Source organism: Coenobita brevimanus, chromosome 63 (genome assembly GCF_032717465.1).
Source record: "Coenobita brevimanus isolate Jiangsu-jjx chromosome 63, ASM3271746v2, whole genome shotgun sequence".
Taxonomy (NCBI): domain Eukaryota; kingdom Metazoa; phylum Arthropoda; class Malacostraca; order Decapoda; family Coenobitidae; genus Coenobita; species Coenobita brevimanus.
Window position 1 is genome coordinate 17,637,438 of NC_137016.1, and position 20,861 is coordinate 17,658,298.

Consider the following 20,861-nt stretch of genomic DNA (forward strand, 5'->3'; position numbering starts at 1 on the left):
TGAACCCCCCCTCCACAGATGGCCAATGTTCCATCTTCCCAGTATAACCCTCAAGGCACAATGTTTGCCGCATCAATTCAGCAGCCTCATGAGTGGCTAGCTGCTTCCTCCACAGGCCCTCCCGCAGGTGACAGTACCTTCCTTGTTCAGCCAGGGTTTGTGGGAGGCATTCCTGTGAAGGTCCTGAGAGACACTGGTTCCTCAGGTTGCTCTGTTAAGCAGAGTTTAGTTCGGCCTGAGCAGTATACAGGTCGACAGATCCATGCAAACCTTATTGATGGATCAGTGAGATTGTTCCCTGAGGCATGTATCTAGGTGGCATCTCCATTTTATACTGGTACGACACTTGCAGTTGTCATGCCAGAACCCTTATTTGACCTTATAGTAGGCAATATTCAAGGAGTCAAGGATAGTTGCTCCGATGATGACGCTACTCAGACTTTGGCTGCTGTGGTAACACGAGCCATTGCTGAGGCTCCAGACTGTGTCACCCCAGTGATCATTGAATCGCCGCGAGATCTGATGTGTAGTCAACTTGTTGTACAAGAACAACATTCTGACCCGACACTTGCTACCGTGCGGAACAAACAAAAGGGTCGAGTGATTAAGTATTCACGGGGAGGTCGAGCCAAGTTCCTTCGTAAACAAGGACGGCTCTACCGTGAGTCACGAACACCCGAGGGCGAGGTTCAACTGCAGTTTGTCTTTCCCGCCAAGTACCGCCTAGCAGTGTTACAATGGGGTCATTGTTCAGTCTCAGGAGGTCACATGGGCAAAAGGAAGACCCAGGACCGTAACCGAGCTGACTTTTTCTGGCCAGGGATGGGACGAGACATAGATAGTTTTGTCCGTTCTTGCAGTGTGTGCCAAAGTATCACCACTAATCAGGGACATGCCCTTCCTGTGCCATTTATAACTACACCTGTAATCTCTGAGTCAGTTGAGAGACAGGGTAGTGGTGAAGTGGGTGCAGACCTGATGTCTCGCCTACTAACTGCTGACTAACATGAGCAGTTGTTGTATGCTGGGTTCCGTGATAGGCATCCTTTGTCGGAAATTTAGGAATAATTCCTCCCATTTTCTATTTTAGTTGGTGATGGGCGAATAATATTTCACCAGGATAGGCATCCTCTGTCGGAAATTTAGGAATAAAGGTTGATGACCCGTGTGCAGTTCGAGGCTATGGAAGACCCGAGTTTACACAAGGATTCTCAACTTGCTAACCATAATCGTGTGCTATAATTAATGGCGACCTCGAATGTACGTCGTAGCACTGACTGCTAGGCAGAGAGAGTAATTGTAACATAATAAAATTTTGTCTCATTGACACTTTCGATGCTCCACCTCAATTGGTTTTGCAGGTTCAGCAATGGGTGTAGCAGTTTTGCTGTGCAGGCCAGCTGATCGTCTGCCGCACGCTGCCGCCTCTTCTCCTCTGCCTTCGTCGTCGCCATATTATTTACTGTGTCATTTTACACATAGGTACAGTCACACTACAACTGTCACACCTACACCGTGTATTACATACACCACGCTACACAACAATTAATTGTCAGTGTAAATGTAGCGACTTTTCGCTCAGTTTGACCTGAGTACAGGATTTTCACCGTTGTCACGGAGTTTTTCCCTCAAGCTTGCTTCTATTAACGTAAATACGAGGTTTTTTTCGCTCACTGGCGACTGTGACTTTCTCCTGTAGCAGGATAGCACACACACCACAGTGTGAATCTTGTGTGACTGAGTTAGGATGTGTACATATATATATATATATATATATATATATATATATATATATATATATATATATATATATATATCCACAAATTTTTTCCCATAAGGAAAAAATTTAATTTTGTAGGGGCGTAATGTCACGAATCAAATTCGCGACATTTCCCTTTTGTGAGAAGCCACGAACTATTAGTGGAAAACTCACTGTGTATCGCTCAGTTAACCGTTTCTCTCTCCATTTCGGGGTATACTTTTCAAAACATTCGTCACTGTTTTCAAAAGTGACCGATTTAATGCACGTCACTAAGTGCTGTACTGAGCGATACTATTGTTTCTTTATTGTTCGCCCCTGCTTGCCTCGACCGTTAGAAAATGCGGCCTACTGCTCCCCCTTTTGTTCCCACGACTGGGCAGTCTAGTGTTTGCTTTGACGGAGAGAGGTCCTGTGCTCCAGAAGTGTGAGAGGTCAGCTAGCACCCAAGCTCCACAGAGTACAGTTAATCCAAGCTCCCACCCCCTGGGTGATACACAGCATTCATCGATCAGTATTTCCCTCTTTGTATTTTCGTAGTCTTAAGAGTTTAGTTAAGGTGTTTTTTTCCTAGGCGTAAGTATTTAGCTTTTGTGTGAGTGAGTGAGTGCGGTCTCATTGATTTGATTTGAAATGTAACGTTAAATTTATTTTTTTTTAATCAATAAATTTAACAGTTCTTTTCTTGAGCTTAATGTTAAGTAAAATCTTGTTTCATTTCTCCATAATTAAGCTTATTTCCCACATAGCTCCTAGCTTGCATAGACGTTTTACTATTCATAACTGGTACTTAGACCAGTCTTGTTGTATTAACTTAAAATCCGTTGTGCCAGGAGTTAAGCATCGGCAAGAACCTGATGTTAGTATTAGTTATTTATTGTCAGGGGTGAAGTAACTTTCTCCAGAGGCTAACAGTACAGTGATTCAGCAATTGTGAGTAGTCTCTGCTGTGTACTGTTGAGAAAGTTTATAAATTCTCGTTCTTAGAGAATCGTGCGAAGAAGCAGCGTAAAGTAATCATTGCTTGATGTAGCAAGACAATCATTGTCCCTGCTCTTTAATATTATTGAATATTAATATCAATTAAATAATATTTAAGCATTTATTTCAAAATTACCGTGATATTATAAAAACCCCGTGACAGTGTGTGTGTGTGTGTGTGTGTGTGTGTGTGTGTGTGTGTGTGTGTGTGTGTGTGTGTGTGTGTGTGTGTGTGTGTGTGTGTGTGTGTGTGTGTCCATTCTTGCTGTTTTTACAGGAACGTTTATCATAAAAATGAAAGATCACACATAGACTAGGACTACCAGTAGTAATATTGCGTTTTAGATAGAAATAAATAAATATTTTGTACATTAAAAATATGTGTGTCTGTGCACACATTTCCATCCATCCATTCTCATGTATATGAAGCGTTTTCTCTTTTACATCATCATCATCATCATCATAACCCTGTTCCCTGTTGCCATCACTGTATATCATTAGTTGCATTCAGCGTGTCCAGCGATTGTGTCACACCATTTACTCATCAAACTGAGCGTTCGTTTTGAGTACACACACACACACACACACACACACACACACATAGTCGTTTGGCCTTGGTCAGGGAACCGAATAACGCTCACAAAATCTTCAGGGTGAAAGTTTTGATTTACTGGGAGAAACAAAGAGATGAGATGAGGAGGGCATGATGGAGAGAAGGATGTAGTGGACGAGAGAGAGAGAGAGAGAGAGTACTACTGCTACTTCTACTACTACTACTACTACTACTACTACTGATGCTGCTACAACAACTATTACAAAGACAACAACAACAACAACAACTACTACTACTACTACTGCTACTACTACTACTACTACTACTACTAATGATAATAATAATAACTGCAATAACAATAATGGTAAAGAAGTCAAACTTTGCTATATCATATGGATAATATGAGGCATGGTATTATAATGTAAAAGTGTATACGAGGATGAATACAGAGAGTTACGAGAAAAGTTTTTAATGTGTGCATGATGAGAGAATTACGAGAAAAGTTGCTGATGTGTGCATGATGAAAGAGCAGACATTTGATGAAAACGATAATAAGAGGAAATGTTATGAGAATAAAGGGTAAACAGAGGTCCCCCAAAGGGGGAATAGCACCTACCGCGAGCCTATATATAGGCCTATCTAGCGCGGCTCTGAATATGACCTTGACCTTGGCCTACTTTCACCAATTTCTAACTCGTAGGAGATTTTCATCCCTACTACACACCTGTAAAATTATGTGATGATATCTTGAGAGGATGCGAAGTTATCTTGGCAATAGACACGCAGTTCTTGACCTACTCTCACGAAATTCGAACTCGGAGGAGATTTTCGTCCCTACTACACACATGTAAAATATTGTGATGATATCTTGAGCGGTTGCGAAGTTAACTTGCTAACAGTCCCACAGGCACGCAGACAGACAGACAAACTGGAAACAATACTCGTAGGAGATTTTCATCCCTACTACACACCTGATAAAGTTTTGTGATGATATCTTGAGCGGTTGCGAAGTTATTGAGGTAACTGACACACAGACCTTGACCTACTTTTACCAATTTCGAACTCGTGTTCCATTTTTTCCCTCCTACACCCATGTAAAATTTTATGATGAATTCTAGAGCGATACACACACACACACACACACACACACACACACACACACACACACACACACACACACAAACTGAAAACAATACAAGCTTCGCTATCGCGGCTAGTAAACAGGGACTGAAGAAGAGACATAAAACCATGAAAAAACAAATACTAATTCCTTCAGTACGAGGCTTACTCTCTTTTTTCGTTTTTTTTTTTTCTGAAATATTTCTGCTGCTACAGGATTATATTCAGCATAGTGGAGCATCGTAGTACTTAAGGGGTTAAGGAAGTGTACAGTTGACATCAAAAGCGCTGTCGCCTCTCCTGTTTTCTCTCCACAGCAGCCGGCACTGACGACGCTGGTCCACAGCTAAATAAATTTATCATTGTCAGCTGCTGCGACTTCATCACACTGATTTTTAAAGTTCTTGGAGGAAAAGTTGGAAATGCGACAGAGCTGTGGATGGCGCCTGTGCATGAAAATTTTCTTGTTCGAAATGCGTATACAGAACTGAAAAATATCCTCTAGTGCAGTTTTTAGCTTTTTTCCCTGTCAAGGCCCCTAATGGATTGCCGATGATGTCCCTAGAACCTCTTTGTCAAACTGTCAAAACCATCATGCTTACCACCAGTCCCATTAGATGCCAGTATTATTTCTAAAGGTGTCAGTAGCATGGTTTTGCGTTACACATGGATAACTAGGAACAGAACAGGAAAGAAAATTATTAGGATTTTATCCTATTTATTTGCTTGTGGGAAAACGACGAATGACAACTGTACAAGTTAGCTACAACTATTCTACTGAGTAGCTTTGTTTCACTTGTTTCAGGTTATAGCACAGTAGATTTACATGTCACAAATGAGGTTTATCGCCAAAAAAAAAAAAAACTAAAACAAAAGGAACTAAAACCTACAAGTTTTACCCAAGCCGATCTGACAGATTTTTCATACGAACAAAGCAATGATACAGTAATTTATTTTACTTATTTAGAGAAGAGTCCCATACCCCAGGTTTTGGTTCCCATACCCCCAAGGAATGTGGATACCCCCTAATAAGAATCCATGCTCTAGAGGGTGCAAATATGAAATAGTACGTCACCGTATTGAAAGGGTTATGATCGGAGCAGTCGTTTAACGTGAGTATAATGTGCCGAGTTGGAAATTTCCATTTTCGGAGAAGGAACAAATGTAAGCAGCATGGTGTTGTTGGTGTTAAGTCAGTATATTTTTTTTTATTAGGTGCTTTTTTCTTAAACATGACAAAAACCATGTTCATCCTCTCTTAGTGGCATTGATTATTATTTTAACCCCAAGCCTCTTTTCGTTGAGTGCTGAACAAAGAAGGAAATGTTCCTGAAGTGATAATTATATGCAGTTAAAGAATTGTGTTTATAATGAAGATGGAATAGTTGAGACCGACTTTGAGCCCTGCTTGAACATTTCACGATACAAGATTCATGAATTACTTGTTGCCTGGACGTGTAGTTCCGCATAAATTCCGTGGTGTTGGACAAGCATACCTGATGTGTCCAGCAACATATTGTACACCTTTGCCTGTTGGTCCTCTCGTAAAAGTTACCACACTGACAGTCCTTCATCTCGCTTCCTTGGGCCACTTTAGGGCAAGTAACCCATTCAGTACGATGACGGTGTTGTTTAGCACTGCCTCTGTCTGGTGATTTTATTTAGATCATGACACTGGTAGTGAGGAGGATCATAGTGGTTAGCTTAGTTTTAAACCCTGCAGTTCATGTAGTTCCGATTAATATGAATCAAATCATTTTGGGTTGGTATGATTAAATATTTAAGACTTAATCGTGCTGAAGTGGTTAATGCTTCATGGTAGAGTGGATATCCAGCGTGTTATTTTTCTAGGTCAACTTACGTAAAAAACTCACCTTTCTTACCAGTACTGTTAGTTTCATTGTCTATCAGAAGAGTTAAGAGACAGTTCGAGATACAGAGCCAACATAACTCTTCTGCCGACACCCAGGCAGACACATCAAATTTAATAGAGAGAGACAGGGAAGCAGAAAGTAGGGGCTGTTAGGGAGGGGAACTGGGTACGATGTAGGAGGGAGAGGGAGAGGAGTGGAAAAAGGCGAGAGGGGGTAGTGGAAGAAGTAAGGGGAGATGGACAGATAATTGACAAAGGAAAGGAAAAGGACAGAGGAGAGGGACAAAAAATGGAGTGGGTAGAGGGAAGAGAGCTAGACAAAAGGGAGGTATAGGGTAGAGCGTGGAATGATGAGAGGGAGGTAGGAGGTGCGAATGCGGATTAGAAAGAAAGCGACACGGCCCAATAATAAACAAAGAAATATAAAGGAAAGCAAACAGCAACAAACCTATTGGCCCTGTGTTGGCTGTTTTATTTCGTGGATGTTTTGGAGAGGAAGACAAGTGGCACAGAAAATTGATGAGGGAAGACGAAGGTACAAAACTGTGTGTGGAAGAGAGGTTGGGGAAAAGCAAGAAAATAGTCTGAGGGGAGAACAAACTTTATAAAGAAGGAGAGAGAACATGAAATGGTAAGAAGGGGATAATAAACAAGGTGATGGGTAGAAATGTCTCGTATCAGAAGTGGTATAAAAAATAAGCATTTGAGAGGTAATGAAAAAGGAACTGAAGCGAAGTGATACAGAAAAGAAAGTATATGTTTAACTAGAGAGAGAGAGAGAGAGAGAGAGAGGGGGGGGGGAGCAAATCAAGACATCAATGGCGAGAGAAGTGGGACGAAGGAAAGGCTGTGATGGGGAGAGGAAGAGCGAGGAAAGAGAACAATGCTTGACCTGAATGTATAAGGAGTTTGCCAGAGCTGCCCTTACCATCTCTCACTCACTCTCTCTCTCTCTCTCTCTCTCTCTCCTTCTTCTTCTTCTTCTCCACCTGTCTTCCTCCTCTTCCTTTCATTCCACTTTCATCCCTCCTCCATTCCCTCCTACCGGAAACTCAGATCCCCTCCCTAATAGCCTCACTTCCTGCACTCCTCTTACCTACCCATTTCCCCATTCCCTCTACCTACTCATCTCTCTCTCTCTCTCTCTCTCTCTCTCTCAGTTGTATATATATATAGGTCACTGCGTACACGTGTGGTTAAATGTAAGGTACAAATTATGTTTAGTGTTTCATGCATATAATTGGGCGGAGTGAGATTGACAGCCTTTGACCACGACTGTCCTCTCCCTCCCCTCCCCTCCCCTCCTGACCCCACCACTACCCCAACCTGACCCATCAACATCCAGTCTAACCCCCACTCTTACCCCTCCCCCTCACCTCCCCACCCCCATCACCTCTCCTCCATTCCCTCACCCACACACCTCTCCATCCTATCTCCTCACCCCAGTTTTCCACCACATTCATTCCACCCCCACCTCCTCAAGGATTGGCATGAAAATTTTTGTACAAAGTTTGATAAATGGCGTGGGATGCAGTGAGAGAAGAAAAGGAAGAAAAGATGAAGAAATGGAAAGAGGTAAGAGAAAGTAGTAAAGAGAGGACAAAAGAGGAAGACGAATATGGGAGATAGAATAAACTGAACATTTTGACAGTGATACAAATAAACAGGAAAGATATACAGTAGACGGAAATGGAAATAAGAGAAGGAAATAAAGTAAGAATAAAAGCCAAAGCATTCACCCACGAATGTGTATCGAACACCATCAATTAAAAAATAAAAATAAAAATAGATCAGCAGTCCTCTGGCAGTCGGAGGCATATCATCGCTGGTTTGCCAAAATCGAAAAGTCTTAGGATTTCGCCACCGCGTTTCAGTGTCTCTGCTTTCCTGTCTAAAAAAAAAACTACATCAGTAAACCTCTCGCAATCGGAGGAATATCATCGCAGCTTCGCCAAAATTGTTAACCAGCAAGCCAGATATCCCAGAATACTGTACTGCCCACAAATTTTAATACACTTTGCCCACATGATTTTGAGATATTTTGGCAACACACACACACACACACACACACACACACACACACACACACACACACACAGCACGAGGAGGAGGAGGAGGAGGAGGAAGAGGAGGTGGAGGAGGAGGATTGCCGACAGTATGCTACCCTGAAATAACTAAGTGGGTCGAGGCGAGTGTAAGGAGGACGTTAGTGGACACTGTGCTACCGCGGAACATAACTAAAGAATGAGACGAGGCGAGAGTAACTTAAGGAGGAAGAGGAGGATGCATTTGTACGCTGTGCTGCCCGGGAACAACATAAATACCAACAAAACTAAGAAGGGAGGACGATGCGATGGTCTGCAGTTTTCTTGAGTGTCCCTTTAGCAATCCATTCTATTTCAGTCCTGCCTTCGACGTTAATATTGTTGTGTGTGTGTGTGTGTGTGTGTGTGTGTGTGTGTGTGTGTTTACCGTAGCTGCACAGGCTACAGTTAAAAGAGTCTTGGTGGGTATAAAATATATATATATATATATATATATATATATATATATATATATATATATATATATATATATTAATGTCAACATTCCATAACGCTGATAAGCCTGTGTAATTTTGCTACTATACTTTACAAACTGCGGTAATGGCCTTTCACAGATAATATTCACCTGCTGTGCATGTGATTCATAGCAAATATTAATACCGAACTCACTAAAGGGCAGAAGAAGTTTGGCCTTACTGGAAGGTCCCCCATAAAACTGTGGGTAAGTGGTGTGTTAGATAGAGGCGTGGCCATTTGCGGTAACCCGAGGACATGCCTTGTATTGTACTCGTGCATCTCATGGCGTGTGACCCTATGCATTATCTTACCTTTATCTACAGGCGTTTGTACTGTACCTTAGCAGAAAATTTACCAACTCCAGAGGTTATATAAAGCTTTCATTAACCTCTTCACCATTACAGGCCCCTTCCAAGTTGAATAATATCGCCTGGCAGCAGCAAGAATAGAATCGTAATAACATCATCGTAGTGACGGGGACGAAAACTTTGGAGTGACTGGGACGTCGCCCTGGATATTCTGTCCTGATGGGTGAGAGATACACTCTTTGCCATCCCCAGTGATCCAATCAATGATCTGTGTATCAGGCGGGATCTCATCCACCCTGATGCGTGTGTGTGTGTGTGTGTGTGTGTGTGTGTGTGTGTGTGTGTGTGTGTGTGTTTGTGTGTGTATACAGGGAAGCAGGCTGGAAGAGAGAGAGAGAGAAAAGGGTTAAGGAAGTAAAGGAGAGCAGGTTCTGGGTGTGTGTAGTTGTCCTGTTAATACTCTCAGTCTTCTGTATTTACTCACAGCTGAATGAAATTGTTTGGCGTTAGTTGGAGTAGAGTACTAGGGTTGTCCCAACCATGAGACGGTTTATGGTGGCACTGTTTACACCCTCAGGATCCTATGCTCACTATCAGCTGAATAAAACCGTGTGACTTTGGCTGGAACAAAACACAGGAGTTGTCCCAACCGTGAGAGCGTTAGTGGTGGCAGTATTAACACTCTAAGTTTCCTGTACTCACTATCACCTAAATAAAATCGTCTGGTGTTACCTAGAATACTGGAGGTGCCCCATCATGATTTTGTTTTTGCGGGGGGGGGGGAGGATATGAGGTGGCGGTAGGAATCCATGAGCTTGAGTGAATGACTGCATGGCGAGAAATCAGACTTAGGAAGTACGAGAGGGTCAGCTTCTGGATAGGCAGTCCTCTTATTTGTTTATTTACTTTTATTTTATGTATTTATTTCACTCTCTGCGTGAAATTTCAAATTCGTCAGTGACAAGACTAAAATATAATAAGGGCGCCATGGATCTCAAAGGATACAAGGAATTGGGACGGATATAGAGAAGGAGATTTAGAAAGTTCGAAAGTGGCTAAGTTTTCGGTCGGCTTCACTTGCAATGAAATTTGCTGGCGGTGTGAGGAAAGTTGGTGTAAAGGGAATTAGCAGCGATTAAAGAAAACTTGTCATGATGTGCAGAAAGGTTCAGCAGTTTTTATAAATAGCTTGATTTCTTACGAACTTTGCTTGAGAAAATATAATCTGACCAGGTTTTGTAAAGGAGTAAAAAAATTTCCTACCAGAGGCTCAAAATTATTTAGGACAGGATTTTAGTAGCCCTTTCTTTGCGACTTATTTTACATACTTCACTTCACTGCTGCCTCTCTATATTTTCATTTTTCCCTCATGAATCAGCCTAGTTTACATTCTTAGCACACAAAAATATATTTAGACGTACTTAGCAAAATGGTTAACAATGGAAGAGTGGCGGTGAGGTTCAATATAACGTTTTCTAGGTCCCCCTGCCCTTTGCTTTATCGTGACAGTCTTTTTTTTTCCTTTTATCATGCTAGGTTTCAAGTGTCACAGAGTCCAATCTCTGTGTCTCGTACTCTCTTTCTTCCCTCCATCCCTTCCTCCCTCCCTCCACTCTTGGTGTCCATCTGTCCTTTCTACCTTCCATCCACTCAGTTTCTTCTGTTCACTCCTAAGCCATCCTTTCCATATTCCTAACATCTAGTACCAGCCATCCAGGCCCTGACAATCCATTCGTATTTTATGTTGCTTTTCAGTAATATAGTTTCTTTCATCCAGCACCATTCATCCAGGTCCATCTATCCAGTGCATTCCGTCTTTCCATGTGGCTTCCGTTCCTAAATCCTAACTTCAGTTCTAGAAAAATTTCCAAAGCCAAATAAAGCCATCTTGAGAAGTAATAATTAAGTAAAACATAAAAGAAAAATCATCGTACTGGGTATATGAATGTAAATTACTAATAAGTAAAGAGGATAACTGTAATTGGCTGGCTAACCCTGGACTGGCAGCTCCTGTCCATCAGTGTCACCCGTCCAACAGAATGAGACAAGGATAGCTGACCCAGGACAGGGAGTAAATTCCTGTCCAAGGGATCAGAAGGGTGTGGATGTTGCCAGATTGGACCTCATCGTACTGATGGACCTCCCATTATGTATGTCACTTGTAATTTGTCCTTCTTACAAGACAAAAATTCTGACTTATTTTTTCATTTACCATCCATCCTTCCTACCACCCATCCTTTCAGCTATCTATCCTTTCTACCATACATCTTTTTGACTATCCATCCTTCCTTCCGAACATCCCTCATTTCGTCCATCCTTCAATCCTTCCTTCCATCCCTCCCTCCATCTCCATCCTTCCGACCGCCAGTCCATCCGCCCCTCCTTCTTCCTTCCAGCCTAACTTCCTGCCATCCTTCCTTCCTACTTACCTTCCTTCCTTCCTTCCAACCATCCTTCCTTCCAACCATCCATATTCCCGACCCACGTACGCCTGTCCCTCTTTACCTTCAATTGTCTTCCCTTCATGTCACTCATCACCATCACCACCACGGCACCATTCTCATTATATCCTCCATTTTGGCTGTCATTGCCCTTCATCATCCATCATCCACATCCACACCAGCCACATCCACACTAGAGTCATCCACACCAGCCTCATCCACACCAGCTTCCATCACACCAGCCTCATCCACACCAACCTCATCCACACCAACCTCATCCACACCAGCCTCATCCACACCAACCTCATCCACACCAGCCTCATCCACACCAACCTCATCCACACCAACCTCATCCACACCAGCCTCATCCATACCAACCTCATCTACAACGGCCTCATCCACACCAGCCTCATCCACTTCCACGGCCCTTTTTACCCTACTTCACCCTCCCTCCCTCTCGCTGCATGACTGTCATCAGATTTCCATGTCGTCAGTCTTATTGTCGTTCATTATTCTCTCAGCAGCGTCTCTCCGATTCCCTCTTTAACATTAGTTTTTCATACACTCTCCTGTGAGGCTACCACCCATCTCAATTTTCTCTCATCCAAATAATTAGCTTGTCTTTTAAGTAACAGCAGACCTTCGGCATAGACTAGATAGTCCATTCCCTCAGACTCAGCAAGTCTTATAAACACACACACACACACACACACACACACACACACACACACACACACACACACACACACACACACACACACACACACACACACACACACACACACAAGGTCAGCAATCCGTCCAATCTGTAATATAATAGAGCTACCTCACTCAGGACCGCTGTGGTGGAAATGGCGTGTGTGTTTTTATGACGTCAGTGAGTCTTGTGGACGAACACCGAAGACTGAGCTTACGATTGCCAGTTTACTTCTTTACCACTTGTCCACAGTTAACCCTTCCATTATCTACTTCATCCTTAACCTCTCGTTCCTTGCCCGCCAGCCATCCCTCCCGCACCAGACTGTTCTGTGTTTTGCCGTCCATTAATCTTTGTACAGCCGTATCTTATTCTGCGAAACTCGTAATTGTGTTCCTACCGTCAACGATCTCTCTTTTTTTTTTTTTTCTGTTTTCTTAGATTTCGGAGCCTCTGCTTCGCTATATCTGTCATTTTCTTTGTCCTCTTTTGCATCCCAACGACGCCTCTTTAACTGTTCTTGCCTCACGTATATTACTCTTCTCACCCACCTGCATACAGTCTTCTTTCTCTCATTTTTAGTTGATTCATCCCCAATCCCTCATTCGTCCATCCATCCATCCATCCCCAACGATGCATTCTTCCATTTCCATCCAGCTTCCATCCATCCATCCATCCCCTACTAACCTTCCGTCCTTCCCAGGCATCCTTTCATTCATCAAAACAACCCTCCCATTCATCCACAACCAGCCTTCCATCCACTTGTAACCCCTCTTCCATCCAACTCACCTGCCCTTCCATTCATACGTAACCATCCATCTGTCCAACTCTGACCACCCTTCCATTCATTCCTCTCACCCTTCAGTCCATCCCAATTCATCTTTTCATCCATCTGTAACGAATATCCCATCCAACCCACCCACCCTTCCATCCTTCCTCAGCCACCCTTCCATCCATCCTCAACCACCCTTCCATCCATCCTCAACCACCCTTCCATCCATCCTCAACCACTCTTCCATTCATCCCCTACCAACCTTCCATCCTTATCCCTCATCCAAGTTATCCGTCTATCCATTCCCCTACCAACCTACCATCCATTCCTTCACTACCTTCCATCCCTCACGAGTTCCCCACAAGAGAATTTGAGTCGTATTATTATAACGACACGCGAAGATGCTGGTAAGACGTAAATTGTACAACATATATTATTTTCAAAACACTTGTGATGATGGGGATTGGATCGATTGGATCCCATTATATAACGCAATTAGCTTCTTAGTACAAAAGTCAAGCCTCATATGTTTTAAATCATGTAATGAAAAATGAAGTCAAAAGATGTGGGTTTGCCTTCCTCAGTGCAATCTCGGTGTTAATAATACGGACTTAATTTTCCTAAAACCAACACCATACCACGTTGAGTACACCGCTTCCCGTCCGATCAGCGAAGTTAAGCAACGTTGGGTCTGGTTAGTACTTGGATGGGTGACCGCCTGGGAACACCAGATGCTGTTGGCATCCGTACGTGTCAAGTGGGGTTGGTGGAGGATTAGTGCCCCTCCCTGTAAAACAATTAACTCTAAGCCATTGGCCACCCCGTCTGGGATACATGGCGTCTGGCAATGATGATGATGATGATGAATTTTCCTAAAGGGTGATTCTTTGATGCTCAATCTATTTCCTCGTAAAATCTTAAGCTTTTCTGTCGGTGTTAATAGCCGAGTATCCTGTCGGGACTGTAAGATGTGTGTAATCACCGTGGACCTATTTATGTCTCTCAGTGTTAAGTCCACCTAATCATTTGATCATCCATTCGTCGTATTTTTCATCCTCTCATCCATGTCGTTATTCATTATCTCCGCTCCTTTCAGCCGATCGTTCGCTTCCATCCACACTCAACCCTCACACGTATGTCACTTCAGAAGCTGGTAAAGGAAAATATGTGGATTATAAAAGGATTGAGAGAGAGAGAGAGAGAGAGAGAGAGAGAGAGAGAGTGCGAGTAGGGTAAATGAGTGAATATTATTAGGTCGTCTCCGCAGCCACATCTTAGATAACACCATACAATAGACGAGCCTTTAACCTTTGTATATCTCCCTAAGACACCCCAGAACCCTCTGTGACACTGTGGCCACCTCTGCTGTATAGTGCTCCAGCACACTTTACTTGCTATTACACACTCATAAGTATTTAAAAAAAAAAAAGTTCTCCCACTTACGTGTTTTAGAGGCGGAAAGAAACTCTTCTTAATTAACCTGTTATAGACCTCCCCCCCCCTCTCTCTCTCTCTCTCTCTCTCTCTCTCTCTCTCTCTCTCTCTCATCTTATATGGATGTTGAATACAGACATACACTTGTATATATTTTTCATATATTCTCTCATTAAAATCACACCCACTTTTGTTTCCATGAAAATAAGATGAAAAAATGGAACAAACGTTAATACAGAAAAGTGTTCCGTTGGTTACTTTATAAAGGTGGTATTAATTTCATAACAGCTATGTTCTTCTTCCTTTTCCTTAGCATGGAAGTTACAGGAAAAAATGGGAAAATAACCATCGTCTTAAATTAGTTTCGGTCGCTGGAGATGAGGGTGTCGTGAATGAGGCCTTGAGAGAGAGAGAGAGAGAGAGAGAGAGAGAGAGAACAGTTAGCAAAAGAAGGAATGAGGGAAGGAAGGAAGGAGATGGAAAGACAGTGTGTGTGTGTGTGTGTGTGTGTGTGTGTGTGTGTGTGTGTGTGTGTGTGTGTGTGTGTTGAGATGCAGGTGTGAAGAAGCAGGCGACTGGATCAGATGTGGACGGAGAAGGATAGGATCAGGGTGGAAGTGAGAGTGAGAGTAAAAGTAGGTGTGGGAGAAGTGATGGTGGTGAGGGTGAAGATGGGATTGGGGTGGGCGGAAGATGTGACTGAGGATAAGGATGGGTGCGAGGTTAAGGATGACAGTAGGAGAAGAGGGTGGTATCTGGGGTCAGGATAGGGGCTAGGGGTGAGGATAGACGTTATGAGTGAAGTTGGCGGTGTGATGGGAGTGTGTGGAGATGAAAAGTGACATTTCGGATCCATAAAGTTGGAATGAAAGGATCTGAATATCAACGAGGAAGTAGAACTAAAACGAAGAGGATCATATTTGTGAAGATGAGGGCTAAGATCGTTAAATGCTGGCGCTGAACATCAGAGTTTGTGTCTGATAATGAGGGGATTCTCTCTCTCTCTCTCTCTCTCTCTCTCTCTCTCAAACACACACACACACACACACACACACACACACACACACACACACACACACACACACACACACACACACACACACACACACACACACACACACACACACACACACACACATTATCCTGCCGCTATCTCTTCTTCATCCACCCTCGTATTTTCATCCTTTTACTTGTGGTCTGAGGCAGTCAGGCTGAAGCAAACCAAATTAATTATTTTTTTTTTAAATCAAGCAACGAACGGGACTGTGATGGACGGCTTTTGGTAACTAATTAATTATTCGAAAAATAACCCGTTGTCTTAAATGAGACGTTTATATGATCAGCGCGTCGTCTCATTCTGACTTATGGATAGGACACGGGGGGTATAACATATCCTTGGATCGTACACTGAGGAATGAACAGAGGGGAATAGGATGGATTTGTTCAATGTCACATGGATACATAGAGAACTCCCTCAGTCAAAAAACAGACGAAAATAAAGGATATAAACGCTACAGTTAAAAAGCAAAAATGGATGTGGGAGTCATGTCCTTCTTAGGGCAGATAACAGATGGACAGGTAATTGAGGGTAACTGATTGCCATCACAGGGATGGAGTGAGAGAAAGAGACAAACTGAGAACAAAATGGCGTGAGATTGGGAGATTTTCTGGGACTGGATGGAACAGGCTATTAACCACTGGGTCAGAGTGAAAAAAGTTTAGAGAGGCTTTTGTCCTGAAAAAGGTTTTTGTCCTGCTGTGGACTGACTCAGGCTGGTGATGACATGGAGATGATGATGGCGATATTGGTGATACGAAAAAATTCAGTTTGGTGAAATTGCGCGAAATTTGAAATAATATGTGGAGACCATTGAAAAGACAACTGTTTTAATTTTAGGCCAGCACAGTCAGAGGCCAATTGAAGGTCATGACAAGCATAAAAATGACTAAATTATCCATGTTTCACGAATGAAGAGACATGGAACAAAGACCGTAATGTTTACAACTCATCCGTTTTGTATAACTGACGTAAGACTGAACTTGTGTCAAGAAGTCAAGGTCAGAACTGACCTAGTTTAACCCTGATCAATGAAACCATAACCCAGGCGTGCGCATTCTGAGTATTGCTGTTGTCATTACTTTTAGTCTGTTGTGTTGCTGTTGATATTGTTACTGATGATGCTGGTACTAAAAAGGCCGTGGTTTATTCACTTTTGGTTATGTTTTTGTTGATGTTCTTACTGCTAATATTGATATTAAATACTTTGAGATTATTGTTGTTGTTGTTGTTGTTGTCAGTGGTACACATGAAAGTGATACTGGTTGCCACTGACAATTGCCACTGCAAGCAGTTTCAGTAACACCCACATCCCTCACCCCACCCCCGTCCTCCTGTTACGTGGTACTTTTGACGGATGCCAGCAACAGTGGTCTGAAAATACTAAACCTGGATATCGAACTCTTCCACTGACTAGTATAATTTTTCGTCCATCAGATAACTGGAGAGTTCCGCGTTGGTTAGTTAAAGGATATTGGAGATTTGCCAGATTTAGTATTACGATAGATGTTTAAATGGATATGCGTGATGATGATGATGATGATTGTTGTTGTGGTGGTGGGGGGTGCTTTGTTGCTGCTGATGGTGATAAAGTACAGTAATGATGGTATACTGTAATCCCTTCAGTACGAGATGCCTCCCCTGACTTGTAAAAATATCATCTGGCAGTAACATAAGTCATCATACTGAAGGAATTCATTGAAATCACTTGTAGACCTATATTATCGACTATCTCCTCTAAGCGGAAGAAAATTATGGCGGTGCCAGGAGTAAAATAAAATATGACATCATCGTACTGAAAAGGTTAATGAAAATGACAAATAATTCCTTCGTTAGTAATATAGTTTCCCACATTTTTTTTTCCATCTGAGCGTAGCGGATTCTTTCGTTCATTAGCAGTGTATTTACTATACTTCAGGGGCAAAGAGAGAGAGAGAGAGAGTACTAAGCTCTATATAGTCCATAACACCGCTTCGCGCATAGCATCATATTCTAGTGTTATCTCTTGTTTGAGAGATGGCACTTTCGTGCAGGTTAAAGTGGACGAAATAAAGTCATCGAGTCGTTATTTATGCGTGCTTTCTAGTTGTCAGTTTAGCAGTGCAGTGTGTTGATTGGTTTAGCTAAGTTTTCCTTTATCATTTCCCATTCGTCATCCTTGCTTCTCCATCTTTCCCCGTGCTTCATCTTTATCGCGTTCTTCTTTACACTTGTTTCATTCCTCTCCAGCTTTGCCCTATGTCTGCATCAATCCCCTGCTTAACACTCCCAGGCTTCTATGGCTCACTCACAGCTGAATAAAATCGTCTGGCGTTGGCTGAATTAGAATAGTAGAGTTGTGCCCACAGTGAGAGGGCTGACATACCAGTATTAACGCTATTAGGCACCTGTCACTCAGTCTTCAGTGAATTAAATTGTTTGTGGTTGCAAAAGTGAAATACTGAAGAAGACCAGATTAAAAGCGGGTGAACTTTATAATATCGCACTGTCCTTCCTCTCCTCTTTTATATAAGTTTCTCATTCGGTATTCTCTCTCTCTCTCTCTCTCTCTCTCTCTCTCTCTCTCTCTCTCTCGTTGTATCATTATCTCCTAACATACTTCGCTCTTTTGTCTTTCCCCCTCTTCCTCTTTGTCTTAACTTCTTTTCTCTGTCTCTCGTCATTCTATCCACACATCATCCTTCAGTCTCCTTCCCTCTTTCATTTCACTCTCACCCTCTTGTCTCAGTTTTACCTGTCATTTTTCAAAGTTTTTCATCTTCCCTCTCTTTCTCAATAGTTAGGCCTCCCTCAATCTCTGTCTCATTCTCTCAGCATAACCATCATTCAGTCTCTGTTTTCCATTTTCGATTTGTTTCATTTTTTTTCTGTTTTGCCTGTCTTTCCACCGTCTTTCCCCCTCCTTCTTTCTTCCCCATCTTCTCTGTTTGTCAGTTTCTCATTCTCCACACATACAGTCTCCCTCTTGCTTCATGTCACCCTTTTCCCATTTTTGTTTCTACCTTTCTTTATACCCTTTACAATTTACCTTTCCCCATCTTACTCCAGCTTCCGATTTTCTCTGTGTCTCATTCTTACTACATACTATCCCCCTATCTTCTTTTTACCTTTTGTTTTTTATTCTTTCTTTTTCTTTCGTTTGAAGTCTACCCTCCCACCTCTTTTCCCCCTATATCTTTTCAATCGATCGCCATCATTCTGCCATCTTTATTATCTTTTTTTTTGTGTGTGCGGTAAGTGCAAACTGTTGCCAGCCACTCATTGCGTATAGTTCTGCCTTCAGGCAATTCCACCCTAAATGACATGCCAAATGGCTTCTTGTAACCCTGAATGCTGTTTTCTACGCAGGGTGGTACCTACATAATGAAATATGCACGTGGTGGCTTGTGGGTTAAGGCACTCCAGGCGGATGTGGCTTATAAAGCTGAATATTCGATGGGTTGCTAGATTTGTTCCTCGCGTAATACTGCTCAAGGGGAGCAAGCTTGAAAGCTCGGACAAAGTAACCTAAACCCGGGCCCCTTTACTCCTGGTGGGGCCCGTATGCTCCTGATGGGACAATAAAAACGTAGATGATGGAGTAAAACTTCTTCCTGTCTGCTAGTTTTCCCCTTCTGCTTATCCTATTTCTTCCCCTCCCCCCCTCCTTCTATGTAGTCTTTTGCTGTCATTGCTTATTTTTTTTCTTATCCAGCGTCTCTGTCTCACGCACCTAACTACCATATCCTTAACTGATAGAATAGTTTTGTTAGATATAACCCTCCCTATACCAAACAGCCACGAAAGGACCAACCCGTCTGTCGCTGTTTGCTTTCCTATGTACTCCTTTGTACCTCTCCCTTCTTGTATATTTTGTTTCTATCATTCACATCTTCCTCCTGTCTTTTTTCTTCGTTATGTAATTCCCTCCCTCAGGTTGTCATTTTCTCCCTCCCTTTTCCATTCCCTCTTCTTTTCCCTTCCCTCCCCTGTCCCTCCCCTCCGTTTTTCGCCTCCCCTTCCTCATTCAACTCTCTCTCCCTACCATCAGTTCCCTTCCGTCCCTTCACTCCTATTCACCTCCCTCTTCCTACCATCAGTTCCCTTCCGTCCCTTCTCTCCTCTTGCTTCCCTTTCCCTTTTCCTCTTCACTTCCCCAGCTCTACTCCTACTCCCTCCCTTCTCTCTTTCCTTCTCTCCTCTTCTTCTCCTCTCCATTTTTCCACCCCACCTCCTACCCCCTACACCCCACACTAATCCCCTTCATTACAACTTGCCACAAACTTCACCTTCCTCTGCCAAACATTACTGAAGAGGATTTGAGGTACGACATGACAGGTGAGAGGGTGTGTGGTAACGCTGGGGACAGGTGACAGGGTGTGTGGTAACGCTGGGTAACAGGTGACAGGGTGTGTGGTAACGTTGGTGACAGGGGGTGTGGTAACGCTGGTGACAGGTGACAAGGTGTGTGGTAACGCTGGTGACAGGCGACAGGGTGTGTGGTAACGCTGGTGACAGGCGACAGGGTGTGTGGTAACGCTGGTGACAGGTGACAGGGTGTGTGGTAACGCTGGTGACAGGTGACAGGGTGTGGTTAACGCTGGTGACAGGTGACAGGGTGTGTGGTAACGCTGGTGACAGGCGACAGGGTGTGTGGTAACGCTGGTGACAGGCGACAGGGTGTGTAGTAACGCTGGTGACAGGTGACAGGGTGTGTGGTAACGCTGGTGACAGGTGACAGGGTGTGGTTAACGCTGGTGACAAACATCCAGCCTCAACAACAACAACCTCATCCTTTAAGATCAAGGAGTAATAACCACGCTCACAAAACCGTTCGTCCACCTTCACCACTCGGTACCGTCGTTCTTGTCGCCGAGTCTGATGGTGACGAATAAACGAGGCACGATACTGGGAGGAAATGGTACAGCGTAGCCGGAACTGTTCCGCAGGAAAGACAAATGCGGTAAAATTAATATAGTTTAAGGGTAATGGCCAATGCAGGTGATATCTATGTGGTTATGTCCACTGTGGAGTTCATGGCCACCTCTGCCACTTGCTGGGTCGTATCATCGTTCCTGTACATATATATATATATATATATATATATATATATATATATATATATATATATATATATATATATATATATATATATATATATATATATATATATATATACAGAGAGAGAGAGAGAGAGAGAGAGATAGGCAGATATCTGCGGTATATATGCGTTCAGCTGTCACTTATGTTTGCTCACTGTATCTGTATAAAGTTCTGTATTTACGCAGATTGGGGGGAATGGCTGAGGAATTTACTGATTCTGTAGT

At 42.9% G+C, this 20,861-nt stretch overlaps 1 non-coding gene across 1 annotated transcript; it reads left to right on the plus strand.

Moving 5' to 3' along the window:
- Nucleotides 1-13,689: 13,689 nt before the first annotated feature.
- LOC145404540 (5S ribosomal RNA) lies at nucleotides 13,690-13,807 on the plus strand. The gene has a single exon (XR_013898197.1). It is a non-coding gene; the product is annotated as a 5S ribosomal RNA (ribosomal RNA).
- The last annotated feature ends 7,054 nt before the right edge of the window (nucleotides 13,808-20,861 follow it).